Raw genomic sequence first — 15,452 nt, 5'->3', positions numbered from 1 at the left:
CCACACTCTTGGGGATCTGTCGACAGTGGGTTGGCCTATCCCCCGCCTTCCCTGGGAGACCTAAAATCTTGGCGGGGCCCTGACCTGGCTGGGTGACTGTCTCAGAGGCTAATATCCTGAGACACCTAGCAGGACCGGCTGTATAATTTGCAGGACTCTGTGTAAATTAAAAATGCAGAGTCCCTTGTTCAAAACAAATCAGAATCTCATAATGGCAACAGCAGAGCATTAACAAGAGCAGGTCCTGCGGGTGCAGGCACCCTGTTAACTGCGCGGGCCACACGTCCCTGCAGCCAGCTGGCACCAGCCTCCTTATTTCTTACTCGAGTGTGTTCAGCTGGAAAGTGTGGGCAAATTAGTTTGTTCCTGGCCCTGAAAATGTGACCCCAGAAAGGGAGGCCATTTAAATAGGGCCAAGATGACTGTCAAGGACCAAATTCTGTATCATCGTGTTGTAATCATGGCCACGTGGTTTCAGAGTGTGTCTCTGTCCAAAGGGAAGGAGGGGAGGGACGAGGAAAACCTCCCCATGACCAAATCAGCTTCCTTTTCTCCCATGAATGGCCAGGCATGGACATCACACACCCTTGAACTTACAGCAGCTAACATCCAATCAGTTAGCAGCTCATTATCAAAGAGAAGGATTATCTGGACCGATTCATTAGCAAGTCAACTTAGAAATTGGTTCCCTGGAACTTCATAGTGCTCAGGGCTCAAAGGGATATTATGTGACTGTCTCTTTCTCCAATTTGAATGTCTCCCGAAAGCTCTACCAATAGGATCCCACAAAGGGGCCAGGACCTATGGGACAGCGCCAGCTGTGGTGGGAAGCAGGCCGTGTGGGGTCTGCAGGCACCAAGTTCTTCCTGTTACCCTGGCGCTGGGTGGCCTGGGGGATGCCCCTTCATCGCTCTGTGTCTTGGTCTCCCACTTGTAGGCAAAGATAATGCTCACAGCATTGTGGGGAGAATAGAATAAAGTAATACGGAGAACTTTGTAAACTGTTTTCTTTAAAGCGTATACTAGATCATAATTATGAGTGGGTCATTGCCCCAAATAATAGTCATTGGATATACAACAAAGGAAAAGTGACCAGGTGCTGAATAGATGTCCTGTTTCCTTTTAGAAGGAAGTTGCTTGCTGTCCTGTATCTAGGTTCACCGTGTAATATCTGGACAAAATGTTTCTTTAAAAAGGAAACCCATGTCCCTTGGATCCTTCAGCCAAAATCATCTGACTGTCTTTTGTTCTAGAAATTGGACAAACCTTGTGACGCTGTCCACTTTTAGTGTCATTCCAGGAGTCCTCAAACTTTTTAAACAGGGGGCCAGTTCACTGTCCCTCAGACCGTTGGAGGGCCGGACTATAGTTTAAAAAAAAAACTATGAACAAATTCCTATGCGCACTGCGGGCCCGGGACGAGTCGGCTGCTAAGCAGGACAGGCAGCGGCACCCGGCGGGCCGGATCCATGTCCACGGCGGGCCGCATGTGGCCCGCGGGCCGTAGTTTGAGGACCCCTGTTAGACCGTGGGTTACAGAAAAGAGGGCCTCCCAGAGCAGCAGCCGTGGACTCCAAGGGTTTTACCCCTCACACTGCATCGCAGGAGAAGGCGCTGGGCAGGCCTTCCCATGTGGCGGCTCTGATGCTCGGCCTGATTTCCCAGGCCCTTCCCAGGAACAGACCTGACTCCGCACGCTCAGGCCCTGCACACACGATCCCTGGGTCACTGCGTCCTCAGAGGTGATGTTACAGGGGGAGGGGACCTATTCTAAACACTTCAACAGTTAAACACCTGTGGGGTGCACACCTACATCAGCCTGGGCTGGGGCTACCCAGGTGAAGTGAGACGCGGAGAGCCATCGCTCCTGGCTGGAACCGCGTGGACCCGCGTGAACATGCCAGCTGCCTACAGAGCCTCCGGTTCGGGCTGGCCGTCGGAGGCTCCGTGTGGGGAACCCACACTGGGAAGAAGTAAAAGGGGTTCTAGATGCAAAGAACTCGGCTCTTCTGCAGCTTGCAAACTGTCCTCGTCCGCTCGGAACTCCGTTTCACGAGCCTCGTGGGGATCACGCTGAGGGTCGCTGGGTTTCAGCAGGACTCAGCTGGGACCGGTCTGGGATCCGAAGCCCCTTGAGCGGGTTCTTCCCGGGAAGATGGGGTGTTTCTTCTCTGACACAGCGCCACAGGTGGCGAGGAGCAAACGCGGTCAGCGATGTTGTGAACGGTGAGCACAGGTAGAGAGAGCGGATGTGGAGGGAAATGGGCCTCACGTTGGATGACGGAGAAGTGTCAGGTGAGTAAAAGCCATTTAAATCCCTCCCAAGGTGACCTGTAGCTCCGGAGCTCGGTGTTTCCAGGAATCAGTGCCGGAGGACAGATTGTGGAGTGCTGGCTGTGTCACATCCTGTCCTGACCAACAGGGGAGCCAGGGGAGAGTGGTGAGCTTGGTGCTCAGAGAGCTGACTAATAAACAGTGAAAACAAGAGAGAGAGCCAGAACGTGTGGTGCCTGCGACTTGGCTGGACAGGACACAGGGATGCCACAACCGGCCGGACAGGACACAGGGATGCCGCGACCGGCCGGACAGGACACAGGGATGCCGCGACCGGCCGGACAGGACACAGGGATGCCGCGACCGGCCGGACAGGACACAGGGATGCCGCGACCGGCCGGACAGGACACAGGGATGCCGCGACCGGCCGGACAGGACACAGGGATGCCGCGACCGGCCGGACAGGACACACGGACAGGACACATGGATGCCGCGACCGGCTGGACAGGACACAGGGATGCCGCGACAGGGTGGACAGAAGGCCACCCTCCGCAGCACAGTGTGGCCCTCGCGTCCCATTTGTCATTTGGCCCCGGGAAGTCCTCGTGCTGCATCAGGCCCTGGTTGGAACCCACTCCTCTCAAGAGCGCTGGGAGCAATTTACAGGCGGGACTCGGGAAGCACGGGCTGGGAGGGGGGCCTGGGCGCACAGCCGGGCCCTGAAGCAGAGGGTGTAACCAGGCGTCCTCAAACTACGGCCCGTGGGCCCCATGCGGCCCACCGAGGACATTTATCCGGCCCGCCGGGTGCCGCTGCCTGTCCTGCTTAGCAGCCGACTCGTCCCGGGCCCGCAGTGCGCATAGGAATTTGTTCATAGTTTTTTTTTTAAACTATAGTCCGGCCCTCCAACGGTCTGAGGGACAGGGAACTGGCCCCCTGTTTAAAAAGTGTGAGGACCCCTGGACTGTAAGCCTTCTTCAGTTCTGGTGGCAAAGGGCCAAATAACTGGTGGAACAGTCAGCCAACACATAGTTCCTGGCCTCCTACTATGTGCCAGCACCATGCTAACGACACTGTGCCGATCAAAACAAACTGCCCATCTCGTGACCTGACGTTCTGTTCGGGGAGATAAACCAGGAAAAACGAACAACAAGTGGGAGGCTTGGAGACGGAAAATGCTGGGGGTGGTTGCCACACCCAATGGGGGCCTGGAAGCACCACTGAGCACAGCGGAGACCTGGGGGATGGGAATGGTCCAGGCCGAGGGAGCAGCAAGTGTGGGCCCCGGAGGGCGCGGGCCGTGCAGGGAAGGGAGAGGGGTCGCTCCGGCTGGAGGCCGGTGACCAGGCAGAGGCTGGGGAGAGGAGGGCGGGCCTTGCAGGCTGCAGCAAGGGGTCCGGGCTGGATTCTGAGAGTGAGAGAAGCCACTGGGATGTTGGAAGCAGGAAACGGTTTCTGACGTCGGGAGATGGCTTTGGCTGTGGTGGTCAGGCAGGAGACCGAGGGCGGGGAAGAGAGGAAACTGAGGCTGGTGGGAAGTAAGCGTGGACAGAGAGGGGACCATTGCTCAGGAGGCAGCCTCTGTTCCACGCTGAAGCCCTCAGCCCTCAGCCTGTTCAGATCTACCAGGGTCTCCGCTGACTCACCAGCCTGGGGCGACCAACCTTCTCCTGACAATCTCCGGACACTGTGATGCTGAAAACGCGGATGGGGAAGAGGTTGGCTGGCCATTGCTGAGAGAAGCCATTCACAGGAATAACGGATACGTGGCTATGTTTTGAGCACCTCTGCAGGATGGAAAATTCTAGAAGTTCTTTGCATCTAGAAGGGGTCAGGGAGTGGAAGGTGGTGGGGGCCCCCAGGCTGGAATTCACAGTGTGAGGCTCTGAAGTCCATGTGTAGGTCAGAGGGTTCTGAGTTGGGGAGTCCACGGTGGGGAGCGGGACAATGGCAAGATCTACAGAGAGAGGTGACCGCACCCCACCCAGAAGTGACGGAAACACGAACAATGCCTCCGGGCCTCCTTCATAATGAACTCAGATTACTTTCAGTGGTTTGCAGACGCTCCAGAGCTGGCGGAGTGACATTTGCCTGATGAAATTCTGAAATTCTCATTCCTTTCTGTATCTTGGATACACTTTTCTAAAACCTGTTCCAACACAGCCTGGCCAGTGTACCTGGCAGCATCGTCGAAAGGAAAGCACGTCGGTTTTAGAACCAGAGAAGCATTTGTTCACGGCTCAGCCACGTCCTCGCTCTACTGTCTCGGTCAAGGACCTTAACGCCCTTAGTCTCTGCCCATCTGTGAAATGGGGGTTGTAAGGATTATGAATAACAATAGTTGCAACGTGGCCCCTGCCAGACACTTGATAGATATCAGTATTATAATTACAGGGCCAAGGACACTGATTGCTTTCTCATATGAACTAGGTGGGGAGGGGGGAGGGAGGAAAGAAACTTCTTTTCTACATCCATGGATTGTTTCAAGTCCTGACGTACACAAGCTGTAACACAAAAGAGGTCCTTGAGGGAGAGGGTGAGGGGGCACAACCCCTTCCTGGCCCAGCCTCAGGAGCAGCACCCCCATCACACCCCCCGTTCGTGATTCGTTACCTTCCTTTCTGAGGCTTTGGATGGAAACTATTAGAGTTCGGGAAATGACTGAAATACTTTCCCCCGTCCTGGAATTCCGTCCGTACCAAAGCTCCAAGGTCCTTCTTCCGCGGCCTCCAAGCCCAGCGGGGTGGCAGGCGGAACCCTTCTGCGTTTAGGACATCAATGAGGATGTGCTCTACGGGGAGCTGCTCGCTGCCCCCAGAAAGGACAAATGCCAGCGCTGCTGATGGCGTGGCACACCCGGGAGGAGCTGCCCCCTTTTGAAGGAGGGGTTCCCACAGCCCAGCCCCGCTCGGCCGCCTTCCTCTGTCTGGTGGCGATGAAGGGCTTCAGTCTCGAGGCTTCTTATCCCCAGAGCCTCCCTGTAGAAGAAGGGTGACCAAAGGCTCCTTTCTTCCTTTGTAAAGCCGGGGAGAGCGCGCTCCCCCCTCCCCCCTCTCCACTGTCCGAACGTTCAATCACAGGCCCTAGAAGCTGGACGAGGCCTTCCTTTCCAATCAATTTGATATTCCTTCCAACATCCCCGAGTGTGAGACTCCAAAACCAGGAACACTGTATTGTACGTTTCCGAATTGCTTCTGTTTGTTTATTCATTGCTACTGATAGCTGATATTTCCTTCTTCAACTTTCCTAGCGGGGGGGGGGGGGGGGTGCGCTCCAAAGCAAGTCACCCCAAGATGTGCCTCTGTGGTACACAGATGGTTTTGAGCTAAAGGAATTTTAGCCACAGGCTTAAGAGAAACTTCCGCCCCCTCTTGAAACTACCTTGAAGAACTGGAAATAGAGGCCTTGGCCTTAATAGATGATTAGAGGTAACTTCTTTGGGCCAATGCATCGGGCAGGGCAGACTTCTGTTTACTAAGGGTTTCCTCCTCGGAACATCCTGCGATGGCCCTAAGGCCCCTTACCTCACCCCGCCCCCCCCCCCCCGCCCCCCGGTCTTTTTCTGTCTCTGACTCTCTCGTGCATGCAGGGCTCCCATTCATAGGTGTGTATTAAATTTGGTTATTTTTTATTGCTCATCTATTTGATTATTAGCCCATCCAGTTGAACCTTGCTCAAAAATGTCCCCCCATCAGCCCACAGTTCTTATCAGGACTCTCTGGTGTGTGTTAGCTCATTGTAACTTCCTTACAAAACGTCTCGAGGGATCTGGAATGAGCACACCCAATGCCATCATCACCCCACAGAATGCAGCTATTTTTCACCGGAGGCATGACCACAGTCCTATATTTTCTCACAAAATAACAAGTGTTTCACTGGATTCCAGAAAACAAGGCACCCACAAGAGAGTGAAGCTGCGTTCGTTTTGTTACGAAGACACCGAAGAGAGAACTGCCTTCACAACACAGCGCAAGCGGGATGAGCTACTACACCCCAGGAACAGACACAAGCAAGCGGCGGAGGCGCAGAGGCTGGCGATGTTGGAGGAGTGTCCCCAGACTGACTCCCTCCCCAGCTTGGGCACAACACTTACCCTCCCAAAGCCTCCGTTTCCTCGTCTTCAAAGTGGAGATAAAGAATACCTGCCCTCTAACCACCTCTAAGGTTTGATGGGAAGGCACGTGATACAATCTTTTCGAAAAGCCTTTGAGAACTACAAAACGTGGTTCAAGCAGAAGGCATTTACTCATCTGTCAAATGAGAGGGTTTGGCCTCGATGGGATCTCATGTTCTCCTTGTTCCAAAGGCCTACGACTCGACCATTATCCTCATTATCTGATGCTCAGGCTCAAATGATGGGTTTTATAGGCCTGAAACGCCCGCCTCTCATTTTGCCAAGAAAAGGCAGTGGGAAGCTCTCAGCCTGGGAAATACCACTTCCTCGGTGGTTGTTTCCACAGAAACACCCATCACCCTAAAGTTATGCAGGAATGTGAACTGTTTGAATAGGAAGAGGAAACCGATTTATAAACCGGCCATAGGCCCAGCCCCCTAAGGAAAGAATAGGTTCTCTCTGTACATCGCAAGTTAATACGTAACTGAATCCCACATCTGGTAACCTCCCTGCTCTTTAAAGTACGGCGTATTATGCTACCACTGAAATGATTTAAAAGTGGTTTTAGAAAACTGGAGGTTGAGAACGATGAGGCCTCGAGTCTTTCTCATTCCCAAATGGCCCTTCAGCCACAGTGCTTAGAGTTTGTCAACGGTCCTGTGTTTTAGAAAGGGAACAGGAAGCATAATCATCTTGCTAGAAATAGATTTATCACAAGTTGTTCGATGACCAGTAATAGATTAGAACCATTGCTGACACAAAAGGCTTCCTGGGGGGGGAGGGGCAGCGGGTAAGGGGGGTACTGGGCTGGGGGCTTTACTGGCGTCTTCTCATTAATTCTCACAAATTCTCCAAGGAGGAAGGCACTCTTTTTTTTTTTTTTTTAATAGATCTTTATTGATTTCAGAGAGGAAGAGAGGGAAAGAGAGATAGGAACACCAACGATGAGAGAGACTCATTGGTCGGCTGCCTCCTGCACGTCCTATAATGGGGATCAAGCCCGCAACCCAGGCATGTGCCCTTGACCGGAATCGAACCCAGGACCCTTCAGTCCACAGGCCGACACTCCATCCACTGAGCCAAACCGGCTAGGACGAGGAAGGCACTCTTACTGGTCCCATTAAACAGATGAGAAACGGAGACCCAGCGAGGCTAGTTGACTTGCTCAGAGTCCATAGCCAGACAGTGGTGGCCCGGGGAGCCAAAGCCACAGAGCCTGGGGCCACACTTCATCCTTGTAATCACCTGGGCTAGCTGGCCTCTGGCTATTTACCATGATTTCCCAGAAACCATTTTTCCAAAACAAAAGATAACCTCATGACATGTATGGAGGGGTGGTTGGGAAGGATCTCATGAGAAACAGGGGCTCTGTGATGCTCCGCTTACAACAGTTAAGAACGAGCAGCATGTTCAGGGTTCTCAGCAGATACAAGCAGTCCATGCTTTCCAGAATGGCCGGCTTAAAACATCAGAGGCATTGTGTGTCAGGAAAGGCTCAGACTTTCAAAATGCCTTTTGTCCCACAGATAAAGGGGAGGCCTCCTTAGCCCAGCCAGCAACGATTTGGAGGGAAGACAGGAATTCCATCCAAAACCGGGTCTCTCCTTAGTGGTGGACCGAAGCATCAATTTCAGCTCTTTCTTCCTGTAGCTCAGAGCGGTAAAACATGTGGAATGAGACCCTGTGGAAAAGATTCCCTCCCATTTTCCAAGCAAAACCCTTCAATCAAATGTCTTTTTCACATGCACTTAGACAAATGTTAAAATGACATTTAGAGAAAAACAACAAAAAAATGATATTAGCTTCTCCCTTCCTTCGGTTAACCATGAGTGTTTGTGGGCCACAAAAGCCTGTGGTGGGGAGAAAATAATAACGCAGTTCAGCAATAAATTTCTATTTCTGGAACATAATTACCAAGGACAGAGATCAGTGGCATGCATTTATTGAGCACTTACTAAGTGCCTAGCTGCGTGGGCTAGAAAATAAGGGTAGTAAGGCCTTCATTAACAGACCCCTGGGAAAGAAACACTGTAAAAGCAAAGACGCAAACCAAAATTCTACATAAACTGGGCTAGGAAACCGGCCAAAGGGTAGGAAACGACATGAAAGGGGTGCTGCCAAGTTTTGGGGGGTCCTTTCCTCCCCAGGGGAGAAATAGCCTCTCTCAAATTCTCTTCACTGTCTCTTTCACTCAACAGACTGTGGTGGCTCCTGCTGCTCTGGCGGGGAGCAGGGACTGGAGAGGGACACTAACTCCCACTGTGGGCTCTGACTCCAGCCAGGACTTACAGACGTCCCATCTCTCTCCTTTACCCACCCCTCCAGTCAAAACAGAGTGTGATAACTAGTCATTCACCCGGAGGGGTGGCTTGGCCAATTACAGTTCAAACAATGCTTATTTACACTAAAACATGACCCCCGCCACACTTCCGCATTTTAAGTCTGTTTCTCCCCATTGTGGGTAGGAGCTTCAGATACCCCTAGGCAGGTTTTAGGAAGACGTTGGAGCCCAGAATCAGTTTAGTCCTGCTTATCTAGCTGGCCCTGAAAGGCTCAGCTCAAATGTCACCTCTTCGGACAGTCCTTCTATGACCTTGAGCTAATGTTGGTCTCCTATTACATTGTGCTGTTTTATTTTATCTATACCACTTATTATCATAAATTATCTTACTTGGGTCCTTATTCTGTGTTCGCCTGCATTTTTCTCCGACCACTGTGAGAGCAGAAACCTTGTCAGATTTATTTTCTCCTCTGTGTCCAGGCCTGACACAGTGGCTAGAACATAGAAGGTTTATCCGAGTGTCATTGTTGAGTGAATGAATGAGTCAGTGAATGAATGAATGTATTTGACTGCCTGATTTAATTCCTCAAGAGTGTTTCATAAGACATGTACAGTCAACTAATATTTGACAAGAGAGTCAAGAATATTCAATGGGGGAAAGGATAGTCTGTCTCTTCATTTAAATAAACCCGGGGGAAATTGGATAACCTCATGTGGAAGAATAAAATTGGGCCCCTATCTCACCCGACTCACAAAAAGTAACAAAATGGGTTAAAGACTTAAATGTAAAGCCCAGAACTAAAAAACTCCTAGAAGAAAACATAGGGAAACTTTCCCTTCACATTGGTCTTGGCAATAATTTTTTGGATATGACACCAAAAGTATCATATCAATAGGTAAGACTACATCAAACTAACAAACTTCTGCACAGCAAAGCAGTCAACAAAATTAAAAAACAGATGTGAGGAAGTATTTACAAACCACATATCTGGTAAGGAGTTAATATCCAAAATATATAAAGAACTCATATAACTCAATAGCAAAGAAAAAATCAGATTAAAAAATGGACAGAGAACCTGGCCGGCATGTCTCAGTGGCTGAGCGTTGACCTATGAACCAAGAGGTCATGGTTCCATTCCCGGTCAGGGCACATACCTGGGTTGCATGCTCAATCCCCAGGATGGGGTGTGCAGGAGGCAGCCAATCGATGATTCTCTTTCTTCATTGATGTTTCTATCTCTCTTTTCCCCTCTCCCTTCCTCTCTAATATCAATAAAACATGTATTTAAAAAAATTGACATACAATATACAAATATCAAATGATTATGTTGTACACCTGAAACTAACCATGTGATATGTCAATTATACTGCAATAAAAAAAGAAGACATAAAATAGCAGAGGTATATAAAAAGGTACTCAAAACCACTAATTATCAGGAAAGTGAAAATAAAAACCATACTGAGATATCACCTCACACCTGTTAGAATGCCTTTAAGACAAGAGATAGCCCTGGCCGGTTTGACTCAGTGGATGGAGCGTCGGTCTGCGGACTGGGGGGTTCCGGGTTCGATTCCGGTAGGGGGCATGTGCCTTGGTTGCGGGCACATCCCCAGTGGGGGGTGTGCGGGAGGCGGCTGATTGGTGTTTCTCTCTCATCGATGTTTCTAACTCTCTATCCCTCTCCGTTCCTCTCTGTATAAAATCAATAAAATATATTTTAAAAAACAAACAAAAAAACAAGAGCTAACAAGTGTTAGCGAAGATGTAGAGAATAGATAACTTGTGTGCACTGTTGGAAGTAATGGAAATCGGTGTAGGCACTATGGAAAAGGATATGGAGGCCCCTCAAAAATAGAACTACCAAATGATCCAGCAATTCCACTTCTGGGTATATATATCAAAAGGAAACGAAAACAGAATCTTGAAAAGATATCTGCACTTCCATGTTGATTGCAGCCTTATTCACAATAGTCAAGATATGGAAACGAACTAAGTGTCCATAAGAAAGAAGCAAATTGTACCATTTGTGACAACACAGCTGAACCTTGAGGGCATTGTGCTGAGTGAAATGAGGCAAAGACAAATACTGCATGATATCACTTACTTGTGGAATCTAAAAGCCAAACTCATAGAACAAGAGAGCAGAGCAGGGCTACCACTGGGCTGTAGGATGGGGGAAATGGGGAGATGTTGGTCAAAGATTACAAGTTACTAGGTGAATAAGTTGTGGGGATCTAATGTACACCATGGTGATTATAGTTAACTAGAGGCCCCATGCATGACATTTGTGCACTGCGGGGAGGGTCCCTCAGCTTGGCCTGCGCCCTTTCGCAGTCTGGGAGCCCTCGGGGGATGTCTGACTGACGGCTTAGGCCCGGTCCCCATGGACATCCTTAGCGATGCTGCAGAAACGGGCCACTGTGCTCTCCAGCTGTCAGCCTGGCTTCTGGCTGAATGGCGCTCCCCCTGTGGGAGCGCACTGACCACCAGGGGGCAGCTCCTGCATTAAGCGTCTGCCTCCTGGTGGTCATTCTGCCGTTCGGTCAATTTGCATATTACCCTTTTATTATACAGGATTCTTATATAAGATAATGCTGTATTATGTAATTGAAAGTTGCTATGAGTAGATCTTAAATGTTCTCAGCACAAAAGGAAATGGTTATTATGCGATGTGATGGAGGTGTTAGCTAATGACGGGAATCATTTTGCAATATGTAAGTGTATCAAATCAACATGTTATACACCTTAAACTTACACAATGTGGTATGTTAACTATATCTCACTAAAGCTGGGGTGCGGGCAGAATGGGAAAGATCAGTTGGCAGGGGTTTGGAGATTCGGAGGGTCACCTACTGGTCTCCATGCCCTAGACTAGGGGTAGAATAAAGTTTTACCAAAACAAAGCCACACCTATTACTTCCCCCATTGTCCATGGCCACGCTTGAGCTCTGGTGGCAGAGAAGAATAATTGCAAGAGAGACCACAGGGTCTGCAGACTAAAATTATTTACTATCTGGCTCTTTTAGGAAAAGTCTGCTGACCCCCACCTAGACCTGCGGGGGGGGGGGAGGGGGGTAGTTTAAGGCGGGGGGAGATGAATTGAGACGGTTAGATGCCCTGGGCAGCCTGTGAATGCTGTGACTTCCTAGTGAATGAGGCTTCAAGTCCCATTCAACTCCCGAGTTTACTAGGCTTCATGTATGATTCCATTCCTTCCTGTATGAATGACTAGCGCCCTACGCTAAGGAAGTGCCTCTTTCCATATACCAGGTGGCTTGGTGTGTTGAGCTAGAAGTATTTTATTTTATTTTTTTTAAATATATTTTATTGATTTTTTTAACAGAGACGAAGGGAGAGGGATAGAGAGTTAGAAACATCGATGAGAGAGAAACATCCATCAGCTGCCTCCTGCACAACCCCACGGGAGATGTGCCCGCAACCAAGGTACATGCCCTTGACCGGAATGGAACCTGGGACCCTTCAGTCTGCAGGCCGACGCTCCATCCACTGAGCCGAACCGGTTAGGGCTAGAAGTATTTTAAAAGTACTGTTTCCACCTGGAGTTTCCCGAGTCGTGCAGGTAGAGTAAACACTAAACCTCCATGAGGGCTGTACATTCTCAGGAGAGATTGTTGTGCTGTTTTTCATTCCTCTGACCAAGGCCCGAGGCAAACACATTTCCTCCTTGGCTTCCTTCTGCCAGAGGATGTATTTATTCGTTTTCTCTAACCAACTTTCTACCTGAGAATGTAGATGGCTTTGCTTTTGTTTCCGTTTTGTTTTTGTCCTGGGGAGCGTGGATGTTTGAGAACCTTAGCTTTTTTCAGAAACTCGGTGCTCATTCCCACAGGCCTTGACCCTACTTTCCCTACAGAGAACCCAGCTCCCAGGGTCAGCAAAGTCCCAAAGCAAACCCAGGCTTCAGGGTGGAGACGAGGAAGGGGCCACATGCTCAGCCTGACAAACGCAGATGAGGCCTGTGTGCTGGCCTTGCAACCCCAGAGACCTAAAGCCGCCACACAGGACGGTCTGAAATGAAAACTTGCCGGCTAAAGGCGAGTCAAGACAAGTAGTCATGTCCAGCGGTCGGCAAACTCATTAGTCAACAGAGCCAAATAGCAACAGGTCAACGATTGGAATTTCTTTGGAGAGCCAAATTTTTTCAACTTAAACTTCTTCTAACGCCACTTCTTCAAAATAGACTCGCCCAGGCCGTGGTATTTTGTGGAAGAGCCACACTCAAGGGGCCAAAGAGCCGCATGTGGCTCGTGAGCCGCAGTTTGCCAACCACTGTCCTAGGTCAGTATCTTCCCTGACAAAGGCCGATCTTTTCCTTAACTGCACCTGTCTATTGTCTTCTTGCATCTATGATAAATACCTTTGGAATGCTAGGATAATTTCCTCCCCCCCAACCCCCCCGCCCCGCCCCGGACCCCTCAGGGCACAGCCCCCAGAGCAGAGACCACAGATCCCCTCATAGTTATTGTTATCATGTTATTGCTGACTGTGCTATACCCACAAGTATGGCCCTAGCTGGTTTGGCTCAGTGGATAGAGTGTCAGCCTGCAGACTGAAGGGTCCCAAGTTCTATTCCAGCCAAGGGCACATGCCTGGGTTGCAGGCTAGATCCCCAGTGGATGTTTCTAACTCTCTCCCCCTCTCCCTTCCTCTCTAAAATCAATAAAGTTATATAGTAAAAAAAAAAATAAAAAGTAAATAAAAGAAGTATGTGTCTATTCAGTTTACCTTTTATCCAATCCCAAGGATTCCCTCCCACCCCCTACTTTGCTTTCTCCCACCTCCCTAATCTATCACCAATGGACTTCATGGAACCTCTTATGCTTAACTCGTTTGCTTGAAATGTATACAATAAAGTCCCAAACTGCCATTCTCTGGAGCCTTTTCTCAATCAGTAGAGATTTTGCTTTCCAGCAATTGTCATCAGTTTGGCTCAAATAAACTCATAAAAATTCTCTACGGGTTTAAATGCTGCTTACATTGACAAGAGTTTGCTAACCACTCTGGTTTAAAACCCTCCCCTCTGCGCCCCCCCCCCCCCGCCCCCGCCGCCCCGTGAATGTAAGTTTCCTATGAGTTTAGCTGTGTTTTTAACCGAATGTCTGATGTACATTATCCAGCGTTTTATGTATTTGTAATGGAAATTTTCTCAGAATTTCCAGTCAGCCGTGTTACTAGAGGCAGAAGTCCATTCCCAGCTCCGGAGGCTGGGGCTTCTGCCCCCACGAAGTCCTTCCGCTACGTCTGCTCTTGCCTCCTGTCCTTTGTGCGTCTGTGTGGGAGGCTTCCAACCCATGGGAATATTGTAGCAACCAGATCCGGGGCCTGGGGCCCAGAAAACTGGGGTTCTCCTTTCTGACTGCCCCTTAGACAAATCTTTAAAACACTCTGGAACTTAGTTTTTTAATCTGGGAAACAGGATAGTGATTATTGCCTTGCTTATTATTATTATTATTATTATTTACAATCGAGAGGGTTAAAATGTGACAAGTGGGTGTGAAAGTCCTTTGCTAACACTGTAGCTGAGCGACAGCCTGGAGCCCGCCTTCCGAAGGAGGACGCACTGCGCTCCGATGAGCTGCTCCTGGGGGCGGGCATTTGCCCAGTGAGGGTGTCCAGATGCTTTTGTGAGGGTTACAAAAAGCTTTTAGGGAGCTGGCACACAGTGTATATACGACTAGTATCTTCCTTCCCCTTATAAACAACACAATTCCACAGTGAAAAGCCAGGGATGGGAAAAAACCTCTTAAGTCGAAGTTGTATATTCTTGCATCTTGGGAATTCAGCCTATCTAAATATTTGTGTTCATTCAATTCCATTTCTTGGGTTCTATCTCACTCTTGAGTTTTTTCACATTGTTAAAAAAACAAAATTCAACCGAGTAAAGTGGACGATCTAATTGGCTCTATCAAACCATTCATGAATCAAGCAGTACCCCAGCTAGAGCACCGAGAAAGGAGGGCTGCACAAAATGGAAGTTTTTATAGGGGAAAGGGTGGGGCAAGGGATTATATTAACAAAAGAAAAGAAAGGATTATCTTGGGCCTGGGCATCTTTGCTTTGGAAGAAGGGAACCGGAAGGGTTTTTATTATGCAGATTTTCTCTTCTTCCTGTGGTGTATTTGTGTGTGTGTGTGTGTGTGTGTGTGTGTGTGTGTGTGTGTTGGGAGAAGGGGGTGATGAATACACCCCACATGGAGAGGTCACCTTACTTGTGCGTAACCAGGGAATTCCAGACTAGTTGACTAAGATTACGTTTCTGGGAGATGCTGAAACTAAGATTAGATCAGATACTAAATCTAGGTTTGGGATCATGGGTTTTTAGCATAAGTGATGCCATTTGGGAACTGTCATTTTCTGTTTAACAACATCATCCGAGCTCCTTGCACCAAAGAGCAAAACACCTTCATAACTGCTCCCTGTCGCACCTGTCCATCTAGCTCACCTTGACCAGGGGAGCCGCTCTGAACATTTCTGAGTGTTGCCAGTCAGCTAATTACTGATAGGAAGGGAAGCAAAGGGGAGATGGTTAGGTGGCCAAAGGAGGAACACTTGAGGCCAGAATGGTGAGGGATTACCAATTTATTCGATCATCCATCCGCACACCAGATGGCTGAGCCTGGATGGCTCCAGCCCCCAGTGACGAGATGGGAGTCGGCGGCTTTTAAAGTCTTTTGGCGGGCTTTTTTCTGGGCGGAGACTTCTTTATGCAGACCCTGAGGGGAGATAATGGAACGTGGTCACCGCAAGTGAAATGTGGTCTC

Source organism: Plecotus auritus, assembly GCF_963455305.1.
Source record: "Plecotus auritus genome assembly, chromosome: 7".
NCBI lineage: Eukaryota > Metazoa > Chordata > Mammalia > Chiroptera > Vespertilionidae > Plecotus > Plecotus auritus.
Note: the sequence above shows the minus strand (reverse complement) of the source record.